The sequence below is a fragment of the Hyla sarda genome, unplaced genomic scaffold, assembly GCF_029499605.1.
Source record: "Hyla sarda isolate aHylSar1 unplaced genomic scaffold, aHylSar1.hap1 scaffold_803, whole genome shotgun sequence".
Classification (NCBI taxonomy): Eukaryota; Metazoa; Chordata; class Amphibia; order Anura; family Hylidae; genus Hyla; species Hyla sarda.
Window position 1 is genome coordinate 23,847 of NW_026610829.1, and position 27,787 is coordinate 51,633.

The window sequence follows — 27,787 nt, forward strand, 5'->3', positions numbered from 1 at the left end:
CAGACTTTCATTCATTCGATCTCTCTCACTCACTTGCTTTAACTCATTTGTTCTCACTCACTCACTCACTCACTCAATCACTCACTCACTCATTCACTCTCACTCACTCTCACTCTCTCACTCACTCGCTCACTAAGTCAGTCTCTCTCTCTCTCTCTCTTTTTCTTTTTATATATATTTTTTTCCGTCTTCTTCTTCTTCTTCTTCTTCTTCTTCTTCTTCTTCAGACCCTGTCATAGCACTAATGCCTTTCCAATACCACCAGCAGATGGAGACACTCCATTGCAACATTGGTTGTGAGCAGCAGTTTCTAAAAACAAATGCCTCATGGCGGATTTCCCATCCATCAATGGATGGTAAATTTTGTTTTTATCATTCACTGACCACAGAAACCAATGCATGGTCAAGCAACAGCAATGACACACCCTTGTGTATAGGCATGAGACCCTCATGTCATTTAACAGGATTCAGCACCACCCACAAGACAGCTACCTGTCATGTCATGTCAAACCTGCACAGGTGTGCTAGATTATTATTATTTAGTTTTATTTTATTTTTTTACACCAATCAGTGTGCAAACATGGTCATTAAAACGCTAAATGAATAGACGTTCATAAACCAGTCAGTGCAACTCATCATTTTGGTCTCCAATTCTCAAACTCAAATTCTCACCCACGGAGGATTAAATGAGAATCTTTCTTGTTTAACACTGGAATGGGGTGGTGCACTGTTCACTACCCGAAGATACTGCCACATCGGGTCAATGCATAGGGCGACAGAAGCAAGCTTCCAAATCAGCTCCCTTTCTCAAAAATCCATTTAATTTATGGTCCCCAGATAGGGAACGTATGTATCAGTATGTGCTCACAAGTCACCCAAGTGCAAGTATTCACACAAAAAAAAACGTGCCTCAGGATGCGATCTGTCGCAAGATCCTTTCTTTTTTTACACTTGATCTAAGCCAAAAGGCCTAGAGGGGATAACCGGGAAAGGGGTGGACCCAACCATGTCCCCTTCATGAGCACTCACATTACTCATAGGAATGGAAGGAAGGCTGGCAGCCAACCAGCCTCCCATACACTTTCTGGGTGGGTGGCAGTCAGCCACCCATACATACATACAGCACAGGCTAAACCCACATCATCACTTAAAAAAAGGACAGGCGACCATTGCACTCTGATGGAGCATTTAGCAATGCAATCCATAGCCTGGCTTTTGCCTGAACCCCCATCACTCCTCCTCTTGCATATAAGACAATATTTCAGATCTGCATATGAAAACAACACGCCTACCTTTGTTGCACATAGCTGCCTGCCTGTCTCTAGTTACCCCACTGGCTGTAGCTGCGTCCCTTCCGACATGGAATAACACCAACTGTAACGATAAACTGAAAATTAACAGTATAAACCTGCATCATTTTGGACTCTGGTATTTGCTGAATCCGGGTGACCTGACAATCGATGGTGGTGCCGCTGGTGATTCTGGCCTTCTTGGAATCTGTTGGGCCTATGTGTTAGCTCACACATCACTTGGGTATCCATGGTAACTACCACAACATGGTCATCTGCAGTTTACATCTAGCCCGTGGCATTGAATGGCATTTTAAAAGTGCTAAGGGTCCTGGTGCAATAATCCTCCCATGAGGATCAGCCTCAACGGCTTTGTAGATTGCACTCATGTCAGCAACTCCATATACATTTTTTTTTCTTCATGCTTCTTTCTTCATCCTTTTTTCTTTCTGTCATTCAGACTTTCATTCATTCGATCTCTCTCACTCACTTGCTTTAACTCATTTGTTCTCACTCACTCACTCACTCACTCAATCACTCACTCACTCATTCACTCTCACTCACTCTCACTCTCTCACTCACTCGCTCACTAAGTCAGTCTCTCTCTCTCTCTTTTTCTTTTTATATATATTTTTTTCCGTCTTCTTCTTCTTCTTCTTCTTCTTCTTCTTCTTCAGACCCTGTCATAGCACTAATGCCTTTCCAATACCACCAGCAGATGGAGACACTCCATTGCAACATTGGTTGTGAGCAGCAGTTTCTAAAAACAAATGCCTCATGGCGGATTTCCCATCCATCAATGGATGGTAAATTTTGTTTTTATCATTCACTGACCACAGAAACCAATGCATGGTCAAGCAACAGCAATGACACACCCTTGTGTATAGGCATGAGACCCTCATGTCATTTAACAGGATTCAGCACCACCCACAAGACAGCTACCTGTCATGTCATGTCAAACCTGCACAGGTGTGCTAGATTATTATTATTTAGTTTTATTTTATTTTTTTACACCAATCAGTGTGCAAACATGGTCATTAAAACGCTAAATGAATAGACGTTCATAAACCAGTCAGTGCAACTCATCATTTTGGTCTCCAATTCTCAAACTCAAATTCTCACCCACGGAGGATTAAATGAGAATCTTTCTTGTTTAACACTGGAATGGGGTGGTGCACTGTTCACTACCCGAAGATACTGCCACATCGGGTCAATGCATAGGGCGACAGAAGCAAGCTTCCAAATCAGCTCCCTTTCTCAAAAATCCATATAATTTATGGTCCCCAGATAGGGAACGTATGTATCAGTATGTGCTCACAAGTCACCCAAGTGCAAGTATTCACACAAAAAAAAACGTGCCTCAGGATGCGATCTGTCGCAAGATCCTTTCTTTTTTTACACTTGATCTAAGCCAAAAGGCCTAGAGGGGATAACCGGGAAAGGGGTGGACCCAACCATGTCCCCTTCATGAGCACTCACATTACTCATAGGAATGGAAGGAAGGCTGGCAGCCAACCAGCCTCCCATACACTTTCTGGGTGGGTGGCAGTCAGCCACCCATACATACATACAGCACAGGCTAAACCCACATCATCACTTAAAAAAAGGACAGGCGACCATTGCACTCTGATGGAGCATTTAGCAATGCAATCCATAGCCTGGCTTTTGCCTGAACCCCCATCACTCCTCCTCTTGCATATAAGACAATATTTCAGATCTGCATATGAAAACAACACGCCTACCTTTGTTGCACATAGCTGCCTGCCTGTCTCTAGTTACCCCACTGGCTGTAGCTGCGTCCCTTCCGACATGGAATAACACCAACTGTAACGATAAACTGAAAATTAACAGTATAAACCTGCATCATTTTGGACTCTGGTATTTGCTGAATCCGGGTGACCTGACAATCGATGGTGGTGCCGCTGGTGATTCTGGCCTTCTTGGAATCTGTTGGGCCTATGTGTTAGCTCACACATCACTTGGGTATCCATGGTAACTACCACAACATGGTCATCTGCAGTTTACATCTAGCCCGTGGCATTGAATGGCATTTTAAAAGTGCTAAGGGTCCTGGTGCAATAATCCTCCCATGAGGATCAGCCTCAACGGCTTTGTAGATTGCACTCATGTCAGCAACTCCATATACATTTTTTTTTCTTCATGCTTCTTTCTTCATCCTTTTTTCTTTCTGTCATTCAGACTTTCATTCATTCGATCTCTCTCACTCACTTGCTTTAACTCATTTGTTCTCACTCACTCACTCACTCACTCACTCAATCACTCACTCACTCATTCACTCTCACTCACTCTCACTCTCTCACTCACTCGCTCACTAAGTCAGTCTCTCTCTCTCTCTCTCTTTTTCTTTTTATATATATTTTTTTCCATCTTCTTCTTCTTCTTCTTCTTCTTCTTCTTCTTCTTCTTCAGACCCTGTCATAGCACTAATGCCTTTCCAATACCACCAGCAGATGGAGACACTCCATTGCAACATTGGTTGTGAGCAGCAGTTTCTAAAAACAAATGCCTCATGGCGGATTTCCCATCCATCAATGGATGGTAAATTTTGTTTTTATCATTCACTGACCACAGAAACCAATGCATGGTCAAGCAACAGCAATGACACACCCTTGTGTATAGGCATGAGACCCTCATGTCATTTAACAGGATTCAGCACCACCCACAAGACAGCTACCTGTCATGTCATGTCAAACCTGCACAGGTGTGCTAGATTATTATTATTTAGTTTTATTTTATTTTTTTACACCAATCAGTGTGCAAACATGGTCATTAAAACGCTAAATGAATAGACGTTCATAAACCAGTCAGTGCAACTCATCATTTTGGTCTCCAATTCTCAAACTCAAATTCTCACCCACGGAGGATTAAATGAGAATCTTTCTTGTTTAACACTGGAATGGGGTGGTGCACTGTTCACTACCCGAAGATACTGCCACATCGGGTCAATGCATAGGGCGACAGAAGCAAGCTTCCAAATCAGCTCCCTTTCTCAAAAATCCATTTAATTTATGGTCCCCAGATAGGGAACGTATGTATCAGTATGTGCTCACAAGTCACCCAAGTGCAAGTATTCACACAAAAAAAAACGTGCCTCAGGATGCGATCTGTCGCAAGATCCTTTCTTTTTTTACACTTGATCTAAGCCAAAAGGCCTAGAGGGGATAACCGGGAAAGGGGTGGACCCAACCATGTCCCCTTCATGAGCACTCACATTACTCATAGGAATGGAAGGAAGGCTGGCAGCCAACCAGCCTCCCATACACTTTCTGGGTGGGTGGCAGTCAGCCACCCATACATACATACAGCACAGGCTAAACCCACATCATCACTTAAAAAAAGGACAGGCGACCATTGCACTCTGATGGAGCATTTAGCAATGCAATCAATAGCCTGGCTTTTGCCTGAACCCCCATCACTCCTCCTCTTGCATATAAGACAATATTTCAGATCTGCATATGAAAACAACACGCCTACCTTTGTTGCACATAGCTGCCTGCCTGTCTCTAGTTACCCCACTGGCTGTAGCTGCGTCCCTTCCGACATGGAATAACACCAACTGTAACGATAAACTGAAAATTAACAGTATAAACCTGCATCATTTTGGACTCTGGTATTTGCTGAATCCGGGTGACCTGACAATCGATGGTGGTGCCGCTGGTGATTCTGGCCTTCTTGGAATCTGTTGGGCCTATGTGTTAGCTCACACATCACTTGGGTATCCATGGTAACTACCACAACATGGTCATCTGCAGTTTACATCTAGCCCGTGGCATTGAATGGCATTTTAAAAGTGCTAAGGGTCCTGGTGCAATAATCCTCCCATGAGGATCAGCCTCAACGGCTTTGTAGATTGCACTCATGTCAGCAACTCCATATACATTTTTTTTTCTTCATGCTTCTTTCTTCATCCTTTTTTCTTTCTGTCATTCAGACTTTCATTCATTCGATCTCTCTCACTCACTTGCTTTAACTCATTTGTTCTCACTCACTCACTCACTCACTCAATCACTCACTCACTCATTCACTCTCACTCACTCTCACTCTCTCACTCACTCGCTCACTAAGTCAGTCTCTCTCTCTCTCTCTCTCTTTTTCTTTTTATATATATTTTTTTCCGTCTTCTTCTTCTTCTTCTTCTTCTTCAGACCCTGTCATAGCACTAATGCCTTTCCAATACCACCAGCAGATGGAGACACTCCATTGCAACATTGGTTGTGAGCAGCAGTTTCTAAAAACAAATGCCTCATGGCGGATTTCCCATCCATCAATGGATGGTAAATTTTGTTTTTATCATTCACTGACCACAGAAACCAATGCATGGTCAAGCAACAGCAATGACACACCCTTGTGTATAGGCATGAGACCCTCATGTCATTTAACAGGATTCAGCACCACCCACAAGACAGCTACCTGTCATGTCATGTCAAACCTGCACAGGTGTGCTAGATTATTATTATTTAGTTTTATTTTATTTTTTTACACCAATCAGTGTGCAAACATGGTCATTAAAACGCTAAATGAATAGACGTTCATAAACCAGTCAGTGCAACTCATCATTTTGGTCTCCAATTCTCAAACTCAAATTCTCACCCACGGAGGATTAAATGAGAATCTTTCTTGTTTAACACTGGAATGGGGTGGTGCACTGTTCACTACCCGAAGATACTGCCACATCGGGTCAATGCATAGGGCGACAGAAGCAAGCTTCCAAATCAGCTCCCTTTCTCAAAAATCCATTTAATTTATGGTCCCCAGATAGGGAACGTATGTATCAGTATGTGCTCACAAGTCACCCAAGTGCAAGTATTCACACAAAAAAAAACGTGCCTCAGGATGCGATCTGTCGCAAGATCCTTTCTTTTTTTACACTTGATCTAAGCCAAAAGGCCTAGAGGGGATAACTGGGAAAGGGGTGGACCCAACCATTTCCCCTTCATGAGCACTCACATTACTCATAGGAATGGAAGGAAGGCTGGCAGCCAACCAGCCTCCCATACACTTTCTGGGTGGGTGGCAGTCAGCCACCCATACATACATACAGCACAGGCTAAACCCACATCATCACTTAAAAAAAGGACAGGCGACCATTGCACTCTGATGGAGCATTTAGCAATGCAATCCATAGCCTGGCTTTTGCCTGAACCCCCATCACTCCTCCTCTTGCATATAAGACAATATTTCAGATCTGCATATGAAAACAACACGCCTACCTTTGTTGCACATAGCTGCCTGCCTGTCTCTAGTTACCCCACTGGCTGTAGCTGCGTCCCTTCCGACATGGAATAACACCAACTGTAACGATAAACTGAAAATTAACAGTATAAACCTGCATCATTTTGGACTCTGGTATTTGCTGAATCCGGGTGACCTGACAATCGATGGTGGTGCCGCTGGTGATTCTGGCCTTCTTGGAATCTGTTGGGCCTATGTGTTAGCTCACACATCACTTGGGTATCCATGGTAACTACCACAACATGGTCATCTGCAGTTTACATCTAGCCCGTGGCATTGAATGGCATTTTAAAAGTGCTAAGGGTCCTGGTGCAATAATCCTCCCATGAGGATCAGCCTCAACGGCTTTGTAGATTGCACTCATGTCAGCAACTCCATATACATATTTTTTTCTTCATGCTTCTTTCTTCATCCTTTTTTCTTTCTGTCATTCAGACTTTCATTCATTCGATCTCTCTCACTCACTTGCTTTAACTCATTTGTTCTCACTCACTCACTCACTCACTCAATCACTCACTCACTCATTCACTCTCACTCACTCTCACTCTCTCACTCACTCGCTCACTAAGTCAGTCTCTCTCTCTCTCTCTCTTTTTCTTTTTATATATATTTTTTTCCGTCTTCTTCTTCTTCTTCTTCTTCTTCTTCTTCTTCTTCAGACCCTGTCATAGCACTAATGCCTTTCCAATACCACCAGCAGATGGAGACACTCCATTGCAACATTGGTTGTGAGCAGCAGTTTCTAAAAACAAATGCCTCATGGCGGATTTCCCATCCATCAATGGATGGTAAATTTTGTTTTTATCATTCACTGACCACAGAAACCAATGCATGGTCAAGCAACAGCAATGACACACCCTTGTGTATAGGCATGAGACCCTCATGTCATTTAACAGGATTCAGCACCACCCACAAGACAGCTACCTGTCATGTCATGTCAAACCTGCACAGGTGTGCTAGATTATTATTATTTAGTTTTATTTTATTTTTTTACACCAATCAGTGTGCAAACATGGTCATTAAAACGCTAAATGAATAGACGTTCATAAACCAGTCAGTGCAACTCATCATTTTGGTCTCCAATTCTCAAACTCAAATTCTCACCCACGGAGGATTAAATGAGAATCTTTCTTGTTTAACACTGGAATGGGGTGGTGCACTGTTCACTACCCGAAGATACTGCCACATCGGGTCAATGCATAGGGCGACAGAAGCAAGCTTCCAAATCAGCTCCCTTTCTCAAAAATCCATTTAATTTATGGTCCCCAGATAGGGAACGTATGTATCAGTATGTGCTCACAAGTCACCCAAGTGCAAGTATTCACACAAAAAAAAACGTGCCTCAGGATGCGATCTGTCGCAAGATCCTTTCTTTTTTTACACTTGATCTAAGCCAAAAGGCCTAGAGGGGATAACCGGGAAAGGGGTGGACCCAACCATGTCCCCTTCATGAGCACTCACATTACTCATAGGAATGGAAGGAAGGCTGGCAGCCAACCAGCCTCCCATACACTTTCTGGGTGGGTGGCAGTCAGCCACCCATACATACATACAGCACAGGCTAAACCCACATCATCACTTAAAAAAAGGACAGGCGACCATTGCACTCTGATGGAGCATTTAGCAATGCAATCCATAGCCTGGCTTTTGCCTGAACCCCCATCACTCCTCCTCTTGCATATAAGACAATATTTCAGATCTGCATATGAAAACAACACGCCTACCTTTGTTGCACATAGCTGCCTGCCTGTCTCTAGTTACCCCACTGGCTGTAGCTGCGTCCCTTCCGACATGGAATAACACCAACTGTAACGATAAACTGAAAATTAACAGTATAAACCTGCATCATTTTGGACTCTGGTATTTGCTGAATCCGGGTGACCTGACAATCGATGGTGGTGCCGCTGGTGATTCTGGCCTTCTTGGAATCTGTTGGGCCTATGTGTTAGCTCACACATCACTTGGGTATCCATGGTAACTACCACAACATGGTCATCTGCAGTTTACATCTAGCCCGTGGCATTGAATGGCATTTTAAAAGTGCTAAGGGTCCTGGTGCAATAATCCTCCCATGAGGATCAGCCTCAACGGCTTTGTAGATTGCACTCATGTCAGCAACTCCATATACATTTTTTTTTCTTCATGCTTCTTTCTTCATCCTTTTTTCTTTCTGTCATTCAGACTTTCATTCATTCGATCTCTCTCACTCACTTGCTTTAACTCATTTGTTCTCACTCACTCACTCACTCACTCAATCACTCACTCACTCATTCACTCTCACTCACTCTCACTCTCTCACTCACTCGCTCACTAAGTCAGTCTCTCTCTCTCTCTTTTTCTTTTTATATATATTTTTTTCCGTCTTCTTCTTCTTCTTCTTCTTCTTCTTCTTCTTCAGACCCTGTCATAGCACTAATGCCTTTCCAATACCACCAGCAGATGGAGACACTCCATTGCAACATTGGTTGTGAGCAGCAGTTTCTAAAAACAAATGCCTCATGGCGGATTTCCCATCCATCAATGGATGGTAAATTTTGTTTTTATCATTCACTGACCACAGAAACCAATGCATGGTCAAGCAACAGCAATGACACACCCTTGTGTATAGGCATGAGACCCTCATGTCATTTAACAGGATTCAGCACCACCCACAAGACAGCTACCTGTCATGTCATGTCAAACCTGCACAGGTGTGCTAGATTATTATTATTTAGTTTTATTTTATTTTTTTACACCAATCAGTGTGCAAACATGGTCATTAAAACGCTAAATGAATAGACGTTCATAAACCAGTCAGTGCAACTCATCATTTTGGTCTCCAATTCTCAAACTCAAATTCTCACCCACGGAGGATTAAATGAGAATCTTTCTTGTTTAACACTGGAATGGGGTGGTGCACTGTTCACTACCCGAAGATACTGCCACATCGGGTCAATGCATAGGGCGACAGAAGCAAGCTTCCAAATCAGCTCCCTTTCTCAAAAATCCATTTAATTTATGGTCCCCAGATAGGGAACGTATGTATCAGTATGTGCTCACAAGTCACCCAAGTGCAAGTATTCACACAAAAAAAAACGTGCCTCAGGATGCGATCTGTCGCAAGATCCTTTCTTTTTTTACACTTGATCTAAGCCAAAAGGCCTAGAGGGGATAACCGGGAAAGGGGTGGACCCAACCATGTCCCCTTCATGAGCACTCACATTACTCATAGGAATGGAAGGAAGGCTGGCAGCCAACCAGCCTCCCATACACTTTCTGGGTGGGTGGCAGTCAGCCACCCATACATACATACAGCACAGGCTAAACCCACATCATCACTTAAAAAAAGGACAGGCGACCATTGCACTCTGATGGAGCATTTAGCAATGCAATCCATAGCCTGGCTTTTGCCTGAACCCCCATCACTCCTCCTCTTGCATATAAGACAATATTTCAGATCTACATATGAAAACAACACGCCTACCTTTGTTGCACATAGCTGCCTGCCTGTCTCTAGTTACCCCACTGGCTGTAGCTGCGTCCCTTCCGACATGGAATAACACCAACTGTAACGATAAACTGAAAATTAACAGTATAAACCTGCATCATTTTGGACTCTGGTATTTGCTGAATCCGGGTGACCTGACAATCGATGGTGGTGCCGCTGGTGATTCTGGCCTTCTTGGAATCTGTTGGGCCTATGTGTTAGCTCACACATCACTTGGGTATCCATGGTAACTACCACAACATGGTCATCTGCAGTTTACATCTAGCCCGTGGCATTGAATGGCATTTTAAAAGTGCTAAGGGTCCTGGTGCAATAATCCTCCCATGAGGATCAGCCTCAACGGCTTTGTAGATTGCACTCATGTCAGCAACTCCATATACATTTTTTTTTCTTCATGCTTCTTTCTTCATCCTTTTTTCTTTCTGTCATTCAGACTTTCATTCATTCGATCTCTCTCACTCACTTGCTTTAACTCATTTGTTCTCACTCACTCACTCACTCACTCACTCAATCACTCACTCACTCATTCACTCTCACTCACTCTCACTCTCTCACTCACTCGCTCACTAAGTCAGTCTCTCTCTCTCTCTCTCTTTTTCTTTTTATATATATTTTTTTCCGTCTTCTTCTTCTTCTTCTTCTTCTTCTTCTTCTTCTTCAGACCCTGTCATAGCACTAATGCCTTTCCAATACCACCAGCAGATGGAGACACTCCATTGCAACATTGGTTGTGAGCAGCAGTTTCTAAAAACAAATGCCTCATGGCGGATTTCCCATCCATCAATGGATGGTAAATTTTGTTTTTATCATTCACTGACCACAGAAACCAATGCATGGTCAAGCAACAGCAATGACACACCCTTGTGTATAGGCATGAGACCCTCATGTCATTTAACAGGATTCAGCACCACCCACAAGACAGCTACCTGTCATGTCATGTCAAACCTGCACAGGTGTGCTAGATTATTATTATTTAGTTTTATTTTATTTTTTTACACCAATCAGTGTGCAAACATGGTCATTAAAACGCTAAATGAATAGACGTTCATAAACCAGTCAGTGCAACTCATCATTTTGGTCTCCAATTCTCAAACTCAAATTCTCACCCACGGAGGATTAAATGAGAATCTTTCTTGTTTAACACTGGAATGGGGTGGTGCACTGTTCACTACCCGAAGATACTGCCACATCGGGTCAATGCATAGGGCGACAGAAGCAAGCTTCCAAATCAGCTCCCTTTCTCAAAAATCCATTTAATTTATGGTCCCCAGATAGGGAACGTATGTATCAGTATGTGCTCACAAGTCACCCAAGTGCAAGTATTCACACAAAAAAAAACGTGCCTCAGGATGCGATCTGTCGCAAGATCCTTTCTTTTTTTACACTTGATCTAAGCCAAAAGGCCTAGAGGGGATAACCGGGAAAGGGGTGGACCCAACCATGTCCCCTTCATGAGCACTCACATTACTCATAGGAATGGAAGGAAGGCTGGCAGCCAACCAGCCTCCCATACACTTTCTGGGTGGGTGGCAGTCAGCCACCCATACATACATACAGCACAGGCTAAACCCACATCATCACTTAAAAAAAGGACAGGCGACCATTGCACTCTGATGGAGCATTTAGCAATGCAATCAATAGCCTGGCTTTTGCCTGAACCCCCATCACTCCTCCTCTTGCATATAAGACAATATTTCAGATCTGCATATGAAAACAACACGCCTACCTTTGTTGCACATAGCTGCCTGCCTGTCTCTAGTTACCCCACTGGCTGTAGCTGCGTCCCTTCCGACATGGAATAACACCAACTGTAACGATAAACTGAAAATTAACAGTATAAACCTGCATCATTTTGGACTCTGGTATTTGCTGAATCCGGGTGACCTGACAATCGATGGTGGTGCCGCTGGTGATTCTGGCCTTCTTGGAATCTGTTGGGCCTATGTGTTAGCTCACACATCACTTGGGTATCCATGGTAACTACCACAACATGGTCATCTGCAGTTTACATCTAGCCCGTGGCATTGAATGGCATTTTAAAAGTGCTAAGGGTCCTGGTGCAATAATCCTCCCATGAGGATCAGCCTCAACGGCTTTGTAGATTGCACTCATGTCAGCAACTCCATATACATTTTTTTTTCTTCATGCTTCTTTCTTCATCCTTTTTTCTTTCTGTCATTCAGACTTTCATTCATTCGATCTCTCTCACTCACTTGCTTTAACTCATTTGTTCTCACTCACTCACTCACTCACTCAATCACTCACTCACTCATTCACTCTCACTCACTCTCACTCTCTCACTCACTCGCTCACTAAGTCAGTCTCTCTCTCTCTCTCTCTCTTTTTCTTTTTATATATATTTTTTTCCGTCTTCTTCTTCTTCTTCTTCTTCTTCAGACCCTGTCATAGCACTAATGCCTTTCCAATACCACCAGCAGATGGAGACACTCCATTGCAACATTGGTTGTGAGCAGCAGTTTCTAAAAACAAATGCCTCATGGCGGATTTCCCATCCATCAATGGATGGTAAATTTTGTTTTTATCATTCACTGACCACAGAAACCAATGCATGGTCAAGCAACAGCAATGACACACCCTTGTGTATAGGCATGAGACCCTCATGTCATTTAACAGGATTCAGCACCACCCACAAGACAGCTACCTGTCATGTCATGTCAAACCTGCACAGGTGTGCTAGATTATTATTATTTAGTTTTATTTTATTTTTTTACACCAATCAGTGTGCAAACATGGTCATTAAAACGCTAAATGAATAGACGTTCATAAACCAGTCAGTGCAACTCATCATTTTGGTCTCCAATTCTCAAACTCAAATTCTCACCCACGGAGGATTAAATGAGAATCTTTCTTGTTTAACACTGGAATGGGGTGGTGCACTGTTCACTACCCGAAGATACTGCCACATCGGGTCAATGCATAGGGCGACAGAAGCAAGCTTCCAAATCAGCTCCCTTTCTCAAAAATCCATTTAATTTATGGTCCCCAGATAGGGAACGTATGTATCAGTATGTGCTCACAAGTCACCCAAGTGCAAGTATTCACACAAAAAAAAACGTGCCTCAGGATGCGATCTGTCGCAAGATCCTTTCTTTTTTTACACTTGATCTAAGCCAAAAGGCCTAGAGGGGATAACTGGGAAAGGGGTGGACCCAACCATTTCCCCTTCATGAGCACTCACATTACTCATAGGAATGGAAGGAAGGCTGGCAGCCAACCAGCCTCCCATACACTTTCTGGGTGGGTGGCAGTCAGCCACCCATACATACATACAGCACAGGCTAAACCCACATCATCACTTAAAAAAAGGACAGGCGACCATTGCACTCTGATGGAGCATTTAGCAATGCAATCCATAGCCTGGCTTTTGCCTGAACCCCCATCACTCCTCCTCTTGCATATAAGACAATATTTCAGATCTGCATATGAAAACAACACGCCTACCTTTGTTGCACATAGCTGCCTGCCTGTCTCTAGTTACCCCACTGGCTGTAGCTGCGTCCCTTCCGACATGGAATAACACCAACTGTAACGATAAACTGAAAATTAACAGTATAAACCTGCATCATTTTGGACTCTGGTATTTGCTGAATCCGGGTGACCTGACAATCGATGGTGGTGCCGCTGGTGATTCTGGCCTTCTTGGAATCTGTTGGGCCTATGTGTTAGCTCACACATCACTTGGGTATCCATGGTAACTACCACAACATGGTCATCTGCAGTTTACATCTAGCCCGTGGCATTGGATGGCATTTTAAAAGTGCTAAGGGTCCTGGTGCAATAATCCTCCCATGAGGATCAGCCTCAACGGCTTTGTAGATTGCACTCATGTCAGCAACTCCATATACATTTTTTTTTCTTCATGCTTCTTTCTTCATCCTTTTTTCTTTCTGTCATTCAGACTTTCATTCATTCGATCTCTCTCACTCACTTGCTTTAACTCATTTGTTCTCACTCACTCACTCACTCACTCAATCACTCACTCACTCATTCACTCTCACTCACTCTCACTCTCTCACTCACTCGCTCACTAAGTCAGTCTCTCTCTCTCTCTCTCTTTTTCTTTTTATATATATTTTTTTCCGTCTTCTTCTTCTTCTTCTTCTTCTTCTTCTTCTTCTTCTTCTTCTTCTTCAGACCCTGTCATAGCACTAATGCCTTTCCAATACCACCAGCAGATGGAGACACTCCATTGCAACATTGGTTGTGAGCAGCAGTTTCTAAAAACAAATGCCTCATGGCGGATTTCCCATCCATCAATGGATGGTAAATTTAGTTTTTATCATTCACTGACCACAGAAACCAATGCATGGTCAAGCAACAGCAATGACACACCCTTGTGTATAGGCATGAGACCCTCATGTCATTTAACAGGATTCAGCACCACCCACAAGACAGCTACCTGTCATGTCATGTCAAACCTGCACAGGTGTGCTAGATTATTATTATTTAGTTTTATTTTATTTTTTTACACCAATCAGTGTGCAAACATGGTCATTAAAACACTAAATGAATAGACGTTCATAAACCAGTCAGTGCAACTCATCATTTTGGTCTCCAATTCTCAAACTCAAATTCTCACCCACGGAGGATTAAATGAGAATCTTTCTTGTTTAACACTGGAATGGGGTGGTGCACTGTTCACTACCCGAAGATACTGCCACATCGGGTCAATGCATAGGGCGACAGAAGCAAGCTTCCAAATCAGCTCCCTTTCTCAAAAATCCATTAAATTTATGGTCCCCAGATAGGGAACGTATGTATCAGTATGTGCTCACAAGTCACCCAAGTGCAAGTATTCACACAAAAAAAAACGTGCCTCAGGATGCGATCTGTCGCAAGATCCTTTCTTTTTTTACACTTGATCTAAGCCAAAAGGCCTAGAGGGGATAACCGGGAAAGGGGTGGACCCAACCATGTCCCCTTCATGAGCACTCACATTACTCATAGGAATGGAAGGAAGGCTGGCAGCCAACCAGCCTCCCATACACTTTCTGGGTGGGTGGCAGTCAGCCACCCATACATACATACAGCACAGGCTAAACCCACATCATCACTTAAAAAAAGGACAGGCGACCATTGCACTCTGATGGAGCATTTAGCAATGCAATTGTTACGCCGAGCGCTCCGGGTCCCCGCTCCTCCCCGGAGCGCTCGCTTCACTCTCCCTGCGGCAGCGCTCCGGTCACGTCCTCTGACCCGGGGCGCTGCGATTCCGCTGCCAGCCGGGATGCGATTCGCGATGCGGGTAGCGCCCGCTCGCGATGCGCACCCCGGCTCCCCTACCTGACTCGCTCTCCGTCTGTTCTGTCCCGGCGCGCGCGGCCCCGCTCCCTAGGGCGCGCGCGCGCCGGGTCTCTGCGATTTAAAGGGCCACTGCGCCGCTGATTGGCGCAGTGGTCCCAATTAGTGTGTTCACCTGTGCACTTCCCTATATCACCTCACTTCCCCTGCACTCCCTTGCCGGATCTTGTTGCCTTAGTGCCAGTGAAAGCGTTCCTTGTGTGTTCCTTGCCTGTGTTTCCAGACCTTCTGCCGTTGCCCCTGACTACGATCCTTGCTGCCTGCCCCGACCTTCTGCTACGTCCGACCTTGCTTTTGCCTACTCCCTTGTACCGCGCCTATCTTCAGCAGTCAGAGAGGTGAGCCGTTGCTAGTGGATACGACCTGGTCACTACCGCCGCAGCAAGACCATCCCGCTTTGCGGCGGGCTCTGGTGAAAACCAGTAGTGGCTTAGAACCGGTCCACTAGCACGGTCCACGCCAATCCCTCTCTGGCACAGAGGATCCACTACCTGCCAGCCGGCATCGTGACAGTAGATCCGGCCATGGATCCCGCTGAAGTTCCTCTGCCAGTTGTCGCTGACCTCACCACGGTGGTCGCCCAGCAGTCACAACAGATAGCGCAACAAGGCCAACAGCTGTCTCAACTGACCGTTATGCTACAACAGTTACTACCACAGCTTCAGCAGTCATCTCCTCCGCCAGCTCCTGCACCTCCTCCGCAGCGAGTGGCCGCTCCTGGGATACGCTTATCCTTGCCGGATAAATTTGATGGGGACTCTAAGTTTTGCCGTGGCTTTCTTTCCCAATGTTCCCTGCATCTGGAGATGATGTCGGACCTGTTTCCCACTGAAAGGTCTAAGGTGGCTTTCGTAGTCAGCCTTCTGTCCGGAAAAGCCCTGTCATGGGCCACACCGCTCTGGGACCGCAATGACCCCGTCACTGCCTCTGTACACTCCTTCTTCTCGGAAATCCGAAGTGTCTTTGAGGAACCTGCCCGAGCCTCTTCTGCTGAGACTGCTCTGTTGAACCTGGTCCAGGGTAATTCTTCCGTTGGCGAGTATGCCGTACAATTCCGTACTCTTGCTTCAGAATTGTCCTGGAATAATGAGGCCCTCTGCGCGACCATCAAAAAAGGCCTATCCAGCAACATTAAAGATGTTCTGGCCGCACGAGAAATTCCTGCTAATCTACATGAACTTATTCACCTAGCCACTCGCATTGACATGCGTTTTTCCGAAAGGCGTCAGGAACTCCGCCAAGATATGGACTCTGTTCGCACGAGGCGTTTCTTCTCCTCGGCTCCTCTCTCCTCTGGTCCCCTGCAATCTGTTCCTGTGCCTCCCGCCGTGGAGGCTATGCAGGTCGACCGGTCTCGCCTGACACCTCAAGAGAGGACACGACGCCGTATGGAGAACCTCTGCCTGTACTGTGCTAGTACCGAACACTTCCTGAGAGATTGTCCTATCCGTCCTCCCCGCCTGGAAAGACGTACGCTGACTCCGCACAAAGGTGAGACAGTCCTTGATGTCTACTCTGCTTCTCCACGTCTTACTGTGCCTGTGCGGATGTCTGCCTCTGCCTTCTCCTTCTCTACAGTGGCCTTCTTGGACTCTGGATCTGCAGGAAATTTTATTTTGGCCTCTCTCGTCAACAGGTTCAACATCCCGGTGACCAGTCTCGCCAGACCCCTCTACATCAATTGTGTAAATAATGAAAGATTGGACTGTACCATACGTTTCCGCACGGAGCCCCTTCTTATGAGCATCGGATCTCATCATGAGAGGATTGAACTTTTGGTCCTCCCCAATTGCACCTCGGAAATTCTCCTTGGACTTCCCTGGCTTCAACTTCATTCCCCTACCCTGGATTGGTCCACTGGGGAGATCAAGAGTTGGGGGTCCTCTTGTTCCAAGAACTGTCTAAAACCGGTTCCCAGTAACCCTTGCCGTAACTCTGTGGTTCCTCCAGTAACCGGTCTCCCTAAGGCCTATATGGACTTCGCGGATGTTTTCTGCAAAAAACAAGCTGAGACTCTACCTCCTCACAGGCCTTATGATTGCCCTATCGACCTCCTCCCGGGCACTACTCCACCCCGGGGCAGAATTTATCCTCTCTCTGCCCCAGAGACTCTTGCCATGTCCGAATACGTCCAGGAGAATCTAAAAAAGGGCTTTATCCGTAAATCCTCCTCTCCTGCCGGAGCCGGATTTTTCTTTGTGTCCAAAAAAGATGGCTCCCTACGTCCTTGCATTGACTACCGCGGTCTTAATAAAATCACGGTTAAGAAACGCTACCCCTTACCCCTCATCTCTGAACTCTTTGATCGCCTCCAAGGTGCCCACATCTTCACTAAATTGGACTTAAGAGGCGCCTATAACCTCATCCGCATCAGAGAGGGGGACGAGTGGAAAACGGCATTTAACACCAGAGATGGACACTTTGAGTATCTGGTCATGCCCTTTGGACTGTGCAACGCCCCTGCCGTCTTCCAAGACTTTGTCAATGAAATTTTTCGTGATCTGTTATACTCCTGTGTTGTTGTATATCTGGACGATATCCTAATTTTTTCTGCCAATCTAGAAGAACACCGCCAGCATGTCCGTATGGTTCTTCAGAGACTTCGTGACAACCAACTCTATGCCAAAATTGAAAAATGTCTGTTTGAATGCCAATCTCTTCCTTTTCTAGGATATTTGGTCTCTGGCCAGGGACTACAGATGGATCCAGACAAACTCTCTGCCGTCTTAGATTGGCCACGCCCCTCCGGACTCCGTGCTATCCAACGCTTTTTGGGGTTCGCCAATTATTACAGGCAATTTATTCCACATTTTTCTACCATTGTGGCTCCTATCGTGGCTTTAACCAAAAAAAATGCTGATTCCAAGTCCTGGCCTCCTCAAGCAGAAGACGCCTTTAAACGACTCAAGTCTGCCTTTTCTTCGGCTCCCGTCCTCTCCAGACCTGACCCTTCCAAACCCTTCCTATTGGAGGTTGATGCCTCCTCAGTGGGAGCTAGAGCTGTTCTTCTACAAAAAAATTCTTCCGGGCATGCTGTCACTTGTGGTTTTTTCTCTAGGACCTTCTCTCCAGCGGAGAGGAACTACTCCATCGGGGATCGAGAGCTTCTAGCCATTAAATTAGCACTTGAGGAATGGAGGCATCTGCTGGAGGGATCAAGTTCTCCTGTTATTATCTACACCGACCACAAGAACCTCTCCTACCTCCAGTCTGCCCAACGGCTGAATCCTCGCCAGGCCCGGTGGTCTCTGTTCTTTGCCCGATTTAATTTTGAGATTCACTTTCGTCCTGCCGATAAGAACATTAGGGCCGATGCTCTCTCTCGTTCCTCGGATGCCTCAGAAGTTGAACTCTCTCCGCAACACATCATTCCACCTGACTGCCTGATCTCCACTTCTCCTGCCTCCATCAGGCAGACTCCTCCAGGAAAGACCTTTGTTTCTCCTCGCCAACGCCTCGGAATCCTCAAATGGGGTCACTCCTCCCATCTCGCAGGTCATGCGGGTATCAAGAAATCTGTGCAACTCATCTCCCGCTTCTATTGGTGGCCGACTCTGGAGACGGATGTTGTGGACTTTGTGCGAGCCTGCACTATCTGTGCCCGGGATAAGACTCCTCGCCAGAAGCCCGCTGGTTTTCTTCATCCTCTGCCTGTCCCCGAACAGCCTTGGTCTCTGATTGGTATGGATTTTATTACTGATTTACCCCCTTCCCGTGGCAACACTGTTATTTGGGTGGTCGTTGATCGATTCTCCAAAATGGCACATTTCATCCCTCTTCCTGGTCTTCCTTCTGCGCCTCAGTTGGCTAAACAATTTTTTGTACACATTTTTCGTCTTCACGGGTTGCCTACGCAGATTGTCTCGGATAGAGGCGTCCAATTCGTGTCTAAATTCTGGAGGGCTCTCTGTAAACAACTCAAGATTAAATTAAATTTTTCTTCTGCATATCATCCCCAGTCCAATGGACAAGTAGAAAGGATTAACCAGATCTTGGGTGATTATTTGCGACATTTTGTTTCCTCCCGCCAGGATGACTGGGCAGATCTCCTCCCATGGGCCGAATTCTCGTATAACTTCAGGGTCTCTGAGTCTTCCTCCAAATCCCCATTTTTCGTGGTGTACGGCCGTCACCCTCTTCCCCCCCTCCCTACTCCCTTGCCCTCTGGTCTGCCCGCTGTGGATGAAATTTCTCGTGACCTTTCCATCATATGGAGAGAGACCCAAAATTCTCTCTTACAGGCTTCATCACGCATGAAGAAGTTCGCGGATAAGAAAAGAAGAGCTCCCCCCGTTTTTTCCCCTGGAGACAAGGTATGGCTCTCCGCTAAATATGTCCGCTTCCGTGTCCCTAGCTACAAGTTGGGACCACGCTATCTTGGTCCTTTCAAAATTTTGTGTCAAATTAATCCTGTCTCTTATAAACTTCTTCTTCCTCCCTCTCTTCGTATCCCTAATGCCTTTCACGTCTCTCTTCTCAAACCACTCATCCTCAACCGTTTTTCTCCCAAATCTGTTCCTCCCACTCCTGTTTCCGGCTCCTCGGACATCTTCTCGGTCAAAGAAATTTTAGCTGCCAAAAAGGTCAGAGGGAAAAATTTTTTTTTAGTGGACTGGGAGGGTTGTGGTCCTGAAGAGAGATCCTGGGAACCTGAGGACAACATCCTAGACAAAAGTCTGCTCCTCAGGTTCTCAGGCTCTAAGAAGAGGGGGAGACCCAAGGGGGGGGGGTACTGTTACGCCGAGCGCTCCGGGTCCCCGCTCCTCCCCGGAGCGCTCGCTTCACTCTCCCTGCGGCAGCGCTCCGGTCACGTCCTCTGACCCGGGGCGCTGCGATTCCGCTGCCAGCCGGGATGCGATTCGCGATGCGGGTAGCGCCCGCTCGCGATGCGCACCCCGGCTCCCCTACCTGACTCGCTCTCCGTCTGTTCTGTCCCGGCGCGTGCGGCCCCGCTCCCTAGGGCGCGCGCGCGCCGGGTCTCTGCGATTTAAAGGGCCACTGCGCCGCTGATTGGCGCAGTGGTCCCAATTAGTGTGTTCACCTGTGCACTTCCCTATATCACCTCACTTCCCCTGCACTCCCTTGCCGGATCTTGTTGCCTTAGTGCCAGTGAAAGCGTTCCTTGTGTGTTCCTTGCCTGTGTTTCCAGACCTTCTGCCGTTGCCCCTGACTACGATCCTTGCTGCCTGCCCCGACCTTCTGCTACGTCCGACCTTGCTTTTGCCTACTCCCTTGTACCGCGCCTATCTTCAGCAGTCAGAGAGGTGAGCCGTTGCTAGTGGATACGACCTGGTCACTACCGCCGCAGCAAGACCATCCCGCTTTGCGGCGGGCTCTGGTGAAAACCAGTAGTGGCTTAGAACCGGTCCACTAGCACGGTCCACGCCAATCCCTCTCTGGCACAGAGGATCCACTACCTGCCAGCCGGCATCGTGACAGCAATCCATAGCCTGGCTTTTGCCTGAACCCCCATCACTCCTCCTCTTGCATATAAGACAATATTTCAGATCTGCATATGAAAACAACACGCCTACCTTTGTTGCACATAGCTGCCTGCCTGTCTCTAGTTACCCCACTGGCTGTAGCTGCGTCCCTTCCGACATGGAATAACACCAACTGTAACGATAAACTGAAAATTAACAGTATAAACCTGCATCATTTTGGACTCTGGTATTTGCTGAATCCGGGTGACCTGACAATCGATGGTGGTGCCGCTGGTGATTCTGGCCTTCTTGGAATCTGTTGGGCCTATGTGTTAGCTCACACATCACTTGGGTATCCATGGTAACTACCACAACATGGTCATCTTCAGTTTACATCTAGCCCGTGGCATTGAATGGCATTTTAAAAGTGCTAAGGGTCCTGGTGCAATAATCCTCCCATGAGGATCAGCCTCAACGGCTTTGTAGATTGCACTCATGTCAGCAACTCCATATACATTTTTTTTTCTTCATGCTTCTTTCTTCATCCTTTTTTCTTTCTGTCATTCAGACTTTCATTCATTCGATCTCTCTCACTCACTTGCTTTAACTCATTTGTTCTCACTCACTCACTCACTCACTCAATCACTCACTCACTCACTCATTCACTCTCACTCACTCTCACTCTCTCACTCACTCGCTCACTAAGTCAGTCTCTCTCTCTCTCTCTCTTTTTCTTTTTATATATATTTTTTTCCGTCTTCTTCTTCTTCTTCTTCTTCTTCAGACCCTGTCATAGCACTAATGCCTTTCCAATACCACCAGCAGATGGAGACACTCCATTGCAACATTGGTTGTGAGCAGCAGTTTCTAAAAACAAATGCCTCATGGCGGATTTCCCATCCATCAATGGATGGTAAATTTTGTTTTTATCATTCACTGACCACAGAAACCAATGCATGGTCAAGCAACAGCAATGACACACCCTTGTGTATAGGCATGAGACCCTCATGTCATTTAACAGGATTCAGCACCACCCACAAGACAGCTACCTGTCATGTCATGTCAAACCTGCACAGGTGTGCTAGATTATTATTATTTAGTTTTATTTTATTTTTTTACACCAATCAGTGTGCAAACATGGTCATTAAAACGCTAAATGAATAGACGTTCATAAACCAGTCAGTGCAACTCATCATTTTGGTCTCCAATTCTCAAACTCAAATTCTCACCCACGGAGGATTAAATGAGAATCTTTCTTGTTTAACACTGGAATGGGGTGGTGCACTGTTCACTACCCGAAGATACTGCCACATCGGGTCAATGCATAGGGCGACAGAAGCAAGCTTCCAAATCAGCTCCCTTTCTCAAAAATCCATTTAATTTATGGTCCCCAGATAGGGAACGTATGTATCAGTATGTGCTCACAAGTCACCCAAGTGCAAGTATTCACACAAAAAAAAAACGTGCCTCAGGATGCGATCTGTCGCAAGATCCTTTCTTTTTTTACACTTGATCTAAGCCAAAAGGCCTAGAGGGGATAACCGGGAAAGGGGTGGACCCAACCATGTCCCCTTCATGAGCACTCACATTACTCATAGGAATGGAAGGAAGGCTGGCAGCCAACCAGCCTCCCATACACTTTCTGGGTGGGTGGCAGTCAGCCACCCATACATACATACAGCACAGGCTAAACCCACATCATCACTTAAAAAAAGGACAGGCGACCATTGCACTCTGATGGAGCATTTAGCAATGCAATCCATAGCCTGGCTTTTGCCTGAACCCCCATCACTCCTCCTCTTGCATATAAGACAATATTTCAGATCTGCATATGAAAACAACACGCCTACCTTTGTTGCACATAGCTGCCTGCCTGTCTCTAGTTACCCCACTGGCTGTAGCTGCGTCCCTTCCGACATGGAATAACACCAACTGTAACGATAAACTGAAAATTAACAGTATAAACCTGCATCATTTTGGACTCTGGTATTTGCTGAATCCGGGTGACCTGACAATCGATGGTGGTGCCGCTGGTGATTCTGGCCTTCTTGGAATCTGTTGGGCCTATGTGTTAGCTCACACATCACTTGGGTATCCATGGTAACTACCACAACATGGTCATCTGCAGTTTACATCTAGCCCGTGGCATTGAATGGCATTTTAAAAGTGCTAAGGGTCCTGGTGCAATAATCCTCCCATGAGGATCAGCCTCAACGGCTTTGTAGATTGCACTCATGTCAGCAACTCCATATACATTTTTTTTTCTTCATGCTTCTTTCTTCATCCTTTTTTCTTTCTGTCATTCAGACTTTCATTCATTCGATCTCTCTCACTCACTTGCTTTAACTCATTTGTTCTCACTCACTCACTCACTCACTCACTCAATCACTCACTCACTCATTCACTCTCACTCACTCTCACTCTCTCACTCACTCGCTCACTAAGTCAGTCTCTCTCTCTCTCTCTCTTTTTCTTTTTATATATATTTTTTTCCGTCTTCTTCTTCTTCTTCTTCTTCTTCTTCTTCTTCTTCTTCAGACCCTGTCATAGCACTAATGCCTTTCCAATACCACCAGCAGATGGAGACACTCCATTGCAACATTGGTTGTGAGCAGCAGTTTCTAAAAACAAATGCCTCATGGCGGATTTCCCATCCATCAATGGATGGTAAATTTTGTTTTTATCATTCACTGACCACAGAAACCAATGCATGGTCAAGCAACAGCAATGACACACCCTTGTGTATAGGCATGAGACCCTCATGTCATTTAACAGGATTCAGCACCACCCACAAGACAGCTACCTGTCATGTCATGTCAAACCTGCACAGGTGTGCTAGATTATTATTATTTAGTTTTATTTTATTTTTTTACACCAATCAGTGTGCAAACATGGTCATTAAAACGCTAAATGAATAGACGTTCATAAACCAGTCAGTGCAACTCATCATTTTGGTCTCCAATTCTCAAACTCAAATTCTCACCCACGGAGGATTAAATGAGAATCTTTCTTGTTTAACACTGGAATGGGGTGGTGCACTGTTCACTACCCGAAGATACTGCCACATCGGGTCAATGCATAGGGCGACAGAAGCAAGCTTCCAAATCAGCTCCCTTTCTCAAAAATCCATTTAATTTATGGTCCCCAGATAGGGAACGTATGTATCAGTATGTGCTCACAAGTCACCCAAGTGCAAGTATTCACACAAAAAAAAACGTGCCTCAGGATGCGATCTGTCGCAAGATCCTTTCTTTTTTTACACTTGATCTAAGCCAAAAGGCCTAGAGGGGATAACCGGGAAAGGGGTGGACCCAACCATGTCCCCTTCATGAGCACTCACATTACTCATAGGAATGGAAGGAAGGCTGGCAGCCAACCAGCCTCCCATACACTTTCTGGGTGGGTGGCAGTCAGCCACCCATACATACATACAGCACAGGCTAAACCCACATCATCACTTAAAAAAAGGACAGGCGACCATTGCACTCTGATGGAGCATTTAGCAATGCAATCCATAGCCTGGCTTTTGCCTGAACCCCCATCACTCCTCCTCTTGCATATAAGACAATATTTCAGATCTGCATATGAAAACAACACGCCTACCTTTGTTGCACATAGCTGCCTGCCTGTCTCTAGTTACCCCACTGGCTGTAGCTGCGTCCCTTCCGACATGGAATAACACCAACTGTAACGATAAACTGAAAATTAACAGTATAAACCTGCATCATTTTGGACTCTGGTATTTGCTGAATCCGGGTGACCTGACAATCGATGGTGGTGCCGCTGGTGATTCTGGCCTTCTTGGAATCTGTTGGGCCTATGTGTTAGCTCACACATCACTTGGGTATCCATGGTAACTACCACAACATGGTCATCTGCAGTTTACATCTAGCCCGTGGCATTGAATGGCATTTTAAAAGTGCTAAGGGTCCTGGTGCAATAATCCTCCCATGAGGATCAGCCTCAACGGCTTTGTAGATTGCACTCATGTCAGCAACTCCATATACATTTTTTTTTCTTCATGCTTCTTTCTTCATCCTTTTTTCTTTCTGTCATTCAGACTTTCATTCATTCGATCTCTCTCACTCACTTGCTTTAACTCATTTGTTCTCACTCACTCACTCACTCACTCACTCAATCACTCACTCACTCATTCACTCTCACTCACTCTCACTCTCTCACTCACTCGCTCACTAAGTCAGTCTCTCTCTCTCTCTCTTTTTCTTTTTATATATATTTTTTTCCGTCTTCTTCTTCTTCTTCTTCTTCTTCTTCTTCTTCTTCAGACCCTGTCATAGCACTAATGCCTTTCCAATACCACCAGCAGATGGAGACACTCCATTGCAACATTGGTTGTGAGCAGCAGTTTCTAAAAACAAATGCCTCATGGCGGATTTCCCATCCATCAATGGATGGTAAATTTTGTTTTTATCATTCACTGACCACAGAAACCAATGCATGGTCAAGCAACAGCAATGACACACCCTTGTGTATAGGCATGAGACCCTCATGTCATTTAACAGGATTCAGCACCACCCACAAGACAGCTACCTGTCATGTCATGTCAAACCTGCACAGGTGTGCTAGATTATTATTATTTAGTTTTATTTTATTTTTTTACACCAATCAGTGTGCAAACATGGTCATTAAAACGCTAAATGAATAGACGTTCATAAACCAGTCAGTGCAACTCATCATTTTGGTCTCCAATTCTCAAACTCAAATTCTCACCCACGGAGGATTAAATGAGAATCTTTCTTGTTTAACACTGGAATGGGGTGGTGCACTGTTCACTACCCGAAGATACTGCCACATCGGGTCAATGCATAGGGCGACAGAAGCAAGCTTCCAAATCAGCTCCCTTTCTCAAAAATCCATTTAATTTATGGTCCCCAGATAGGGAACGTATGTATCAGTATGTGCTCACAAGTCACCCAAGTGCAAGTATTCACACAAAAAAAAACGTGCCTCAGGATGCGATCTGTCGCAAGATCCTTTCTTTTTTTACACTTGATCTAAGCCAAAAGGCCTAGAGGGGATAACCGGGAAAGGGGTGGACCCAACCATGTCCCCTTCATGAGCACTCACATTACTCATAGGAATGGAAGGAAGGCTGGCAGCCAACCAGCCTCCCATACACTTTCTGGGTGGGTGGCAGTCAGCCACCCATACATACATACAGCACAGGCTAAACCCACATCATCACTTAAAAAAAGGACAGGCGACCATTGCACTCTGATGGAGCATTTAGCAATGCAATCCATAGCCTGGCTTTTGCCTGAACCCCCATCACTCCTCCTCTTGCATATAAGACAATATTTCAGATCTGCATATGAAAACAACACGCCTACCTTTGTTGCACATAGCTGCCTGCCTGTCTCTAGTTACCCCACTGGCTGTAGCTGCGTCCCTTCCGACATGGAATAACACCAACTGTAACGATAAACTGAAAATTAACAGTATAAACCTGCATCATTTTGGACTCTGGTATTTGCTGAATCCGGGTGACCTGACAATCGATGGTGGTGCCGCTGGTGATTCTGGCCTTCTTGGAATCTGTTGGGCCTATGTGTTAGCTCACACATCACTTGGGTATCCATGGTAACTACCACAACATGGTCATCTGCAGTTTACATCTAGCCCGTGGCATTGAATGGCATTTTAAAAGTGCTAAGGGTCCTGGTGCAATAATCCTCCTATGAGGATCAGCCTCAACGGCTTTGTAGATTGCACTCATGTCAGCAACTCCATATACATTTTTTTTTCTTCATGCTTCTTTCTTCATCCTTTTTTCTTTCTGTCATTCAGACTTTCATTCATTCGATCTCTCTCACTCACTTGCTTTAACTCATTTGTTCTCACTCACTCACTCACTCACTCAATCACTCACTCACTCATTCACTCTCACTCACTCTCACTCTCTCACTCACTCGCTCACTAAGTCAGTCTCTCTCTCTCTCTCTCTTTTTCTTTTTATATATATTTTTTTCCGTCTTCTTCTTCTTCTTCTTCTTCTTCTTCTTCTTCTTCAGACCCTGTCATAGCACTAATGCCTTTCCAATACCACCAGCAGATGGAGACACTCCATTGCAACATTGGTTGTGAGCAGCAGTTTCTAAAAACAAATGCCTCATGGCGGATTTCCCATCCATCAATGGATGGTAAATTTTGTTTTTATCATTCACTGACCACAGAAACCAATGCATGGTCAAGCAACAGCAATGACACACCCTTGTGTATAGGCATGAGACCCTCATGTCATTTAACAGGATTCAGCACCACCCACAAGACAGCTACCTGTCATGTCATGTCAAACCTGCACAGGTGTGCTAGATTATTATTATTTAGTTTTATTTTATTTTTTTACACCAATCAGTGTGCAAACATGGTCATTAAAACGCTAAATGAATAGACGTTCATAAACCAGTCAGTGCAACTCATCATTTTGGTCTCCAATTCTCAAACTCAAATTCTCACCCACGGAGGATTAAATGAGAATCTTTCTTGTTTAACACTGGAATGGGGTGGTGCACTGTTCACTACCCGAAGATACTGCCACATCGGGTCAATGCATAGGGCGACAGAAGCAAGCTTCCAAATCAGCTCCCTTTCTCAAAAATCCATTTAATTTATGGTCCCCAGATAGGGAACGTATGTATCAGTATGTGCTCACAAGTCACCCAAGTGCAAGTATTCACACAAAAAAAAACGTGCCTCAGGATGCGATCTGTCGCAAGATCCTTTCTTTTTTTACACTTGATCTAAGCCAAAAGGCCTAGAGGGGATAACCGGGAAAGGGGTAGACCCAACCATGTCCCCTTCATGAGCACTCACATTACTCATAGGAATGGAAGGAAGGCTGGCAGCCAACCAGCCTCCCATACACTTTCTGGGTGGGTGGCAGTCAGCCACCCATACATACATACAGCACAGGCTAAACCCACATCATCACTTAAAAAAAGGACAGGCGACCATTGCACTCTGATGGAGCATTTAGCAATGCAATCCATAGC

At 45.4% G+C, this 27,787-nt stretch overlaps 13 pseudogenes; all 13 read right to left on the bottom strand.

Annotated features, from left to right (window-relative positions):
• Nucleotides 1-717: 717 nt before the first annotated feature.
• Nucleotides 718-981, bottom strand: LOC130346849 (U2 spliceosomal RNA; annotated as a pseudogene).
• A 1,475-nt stretch (nucleotides 982-2,456) lies between these two features.
• LOC130346836 (U2 spliceosomal RNA) lies at nucleotides 2,457-2,720 on the bottom strand (annotated as a pseudogene).
• A 1,489-nt stretch (nucleotides 2,721-4,209) lies between these two features.
• On the bottom strand, nucleotides 4,210-4,473 carry LOC130346850 (U2 spliceosomal RNA; annotated as a pseudogene).
• A 1,472-nt stretch (nucleotides 4,474-5,945) lies between these two features.
• LOC130346851 (U2 spliceosomal RNA) lies at nucleotides 5,946-6,209 on the bottom strand (annotated as a pseudogene).
• Nucleotides 6,210-7,691: 1,482 nt separating this feature from the next.
• Nucleotides 7,692-7,955, bottom strand: LOC130346854 (U2 spliceosomal RNA; annotated as a pseudogene).
• A 1,475-nt stretch (nucleotides 7,956-9,430) lies between these two features.
• On the bottom strand, nucleotides 9,431-9,694 carry LOC130346855 (U2 spliceosomal RNA; annotated as a pseudogene).
• Nucleotides 9,695-11,180: 1,486 nt separating this feature from the next.
• Nucleotides 11,181-11,444, bottom strand: LOC130346856 (U2 spliceosomal RNA; annotated as a pseudogene).
• Nucleotides 11,445-12,916: 1,472 nt separating this feature from the next.
• LOC130346857 (U2 spliceosomal RNA) lies at nucleotides 12,917-13,180 on the bottom strand (annotated as a pseudogene).
• A 1,494-nt stretch (nucleotides 13,181-14,674) lies between these two features.
• On the bottom strand, nucleotides 14,675-14,938 carry LOC130346838 (U2 spliceosomal RNA; annotated as a pseudogene).
• Nucleotides 14,939-22,048: 7,110 nt separating this feature from the next.
• LOC130346828 (U2 spliceosomal RNA) lies at nucleotides 22,049-22,313 on the bottom strand (annotated as a pseudogene).
• Nucleotides 22,314-23,802: 1,489 nt separating this feature from the next.
• Nucleotides 23,803-24,066, bottom strand: LOC130346858 (U2 spliceosomal RNA; annotated as a pseudogene).
• Nucleotides 24,067-25,550: 1,484 nt separating this feature from the next.
• On the bottom strand, nucleotides 25,551-25,814 carry LOC130346859 (U2 spliceosomal RNA; annotated as a pseudogene).
• Nucleotides 25,815-27,296: 1,482 nt separating this feature from the next.
• Nucleotides 27,297-27,560, bottom strand: LOC130346860 (U2 spliceosomal RNA; annotated as a pseudogene).
• Nucleotides 27,561-27,787: the final 227 nt, after the last annotated feature.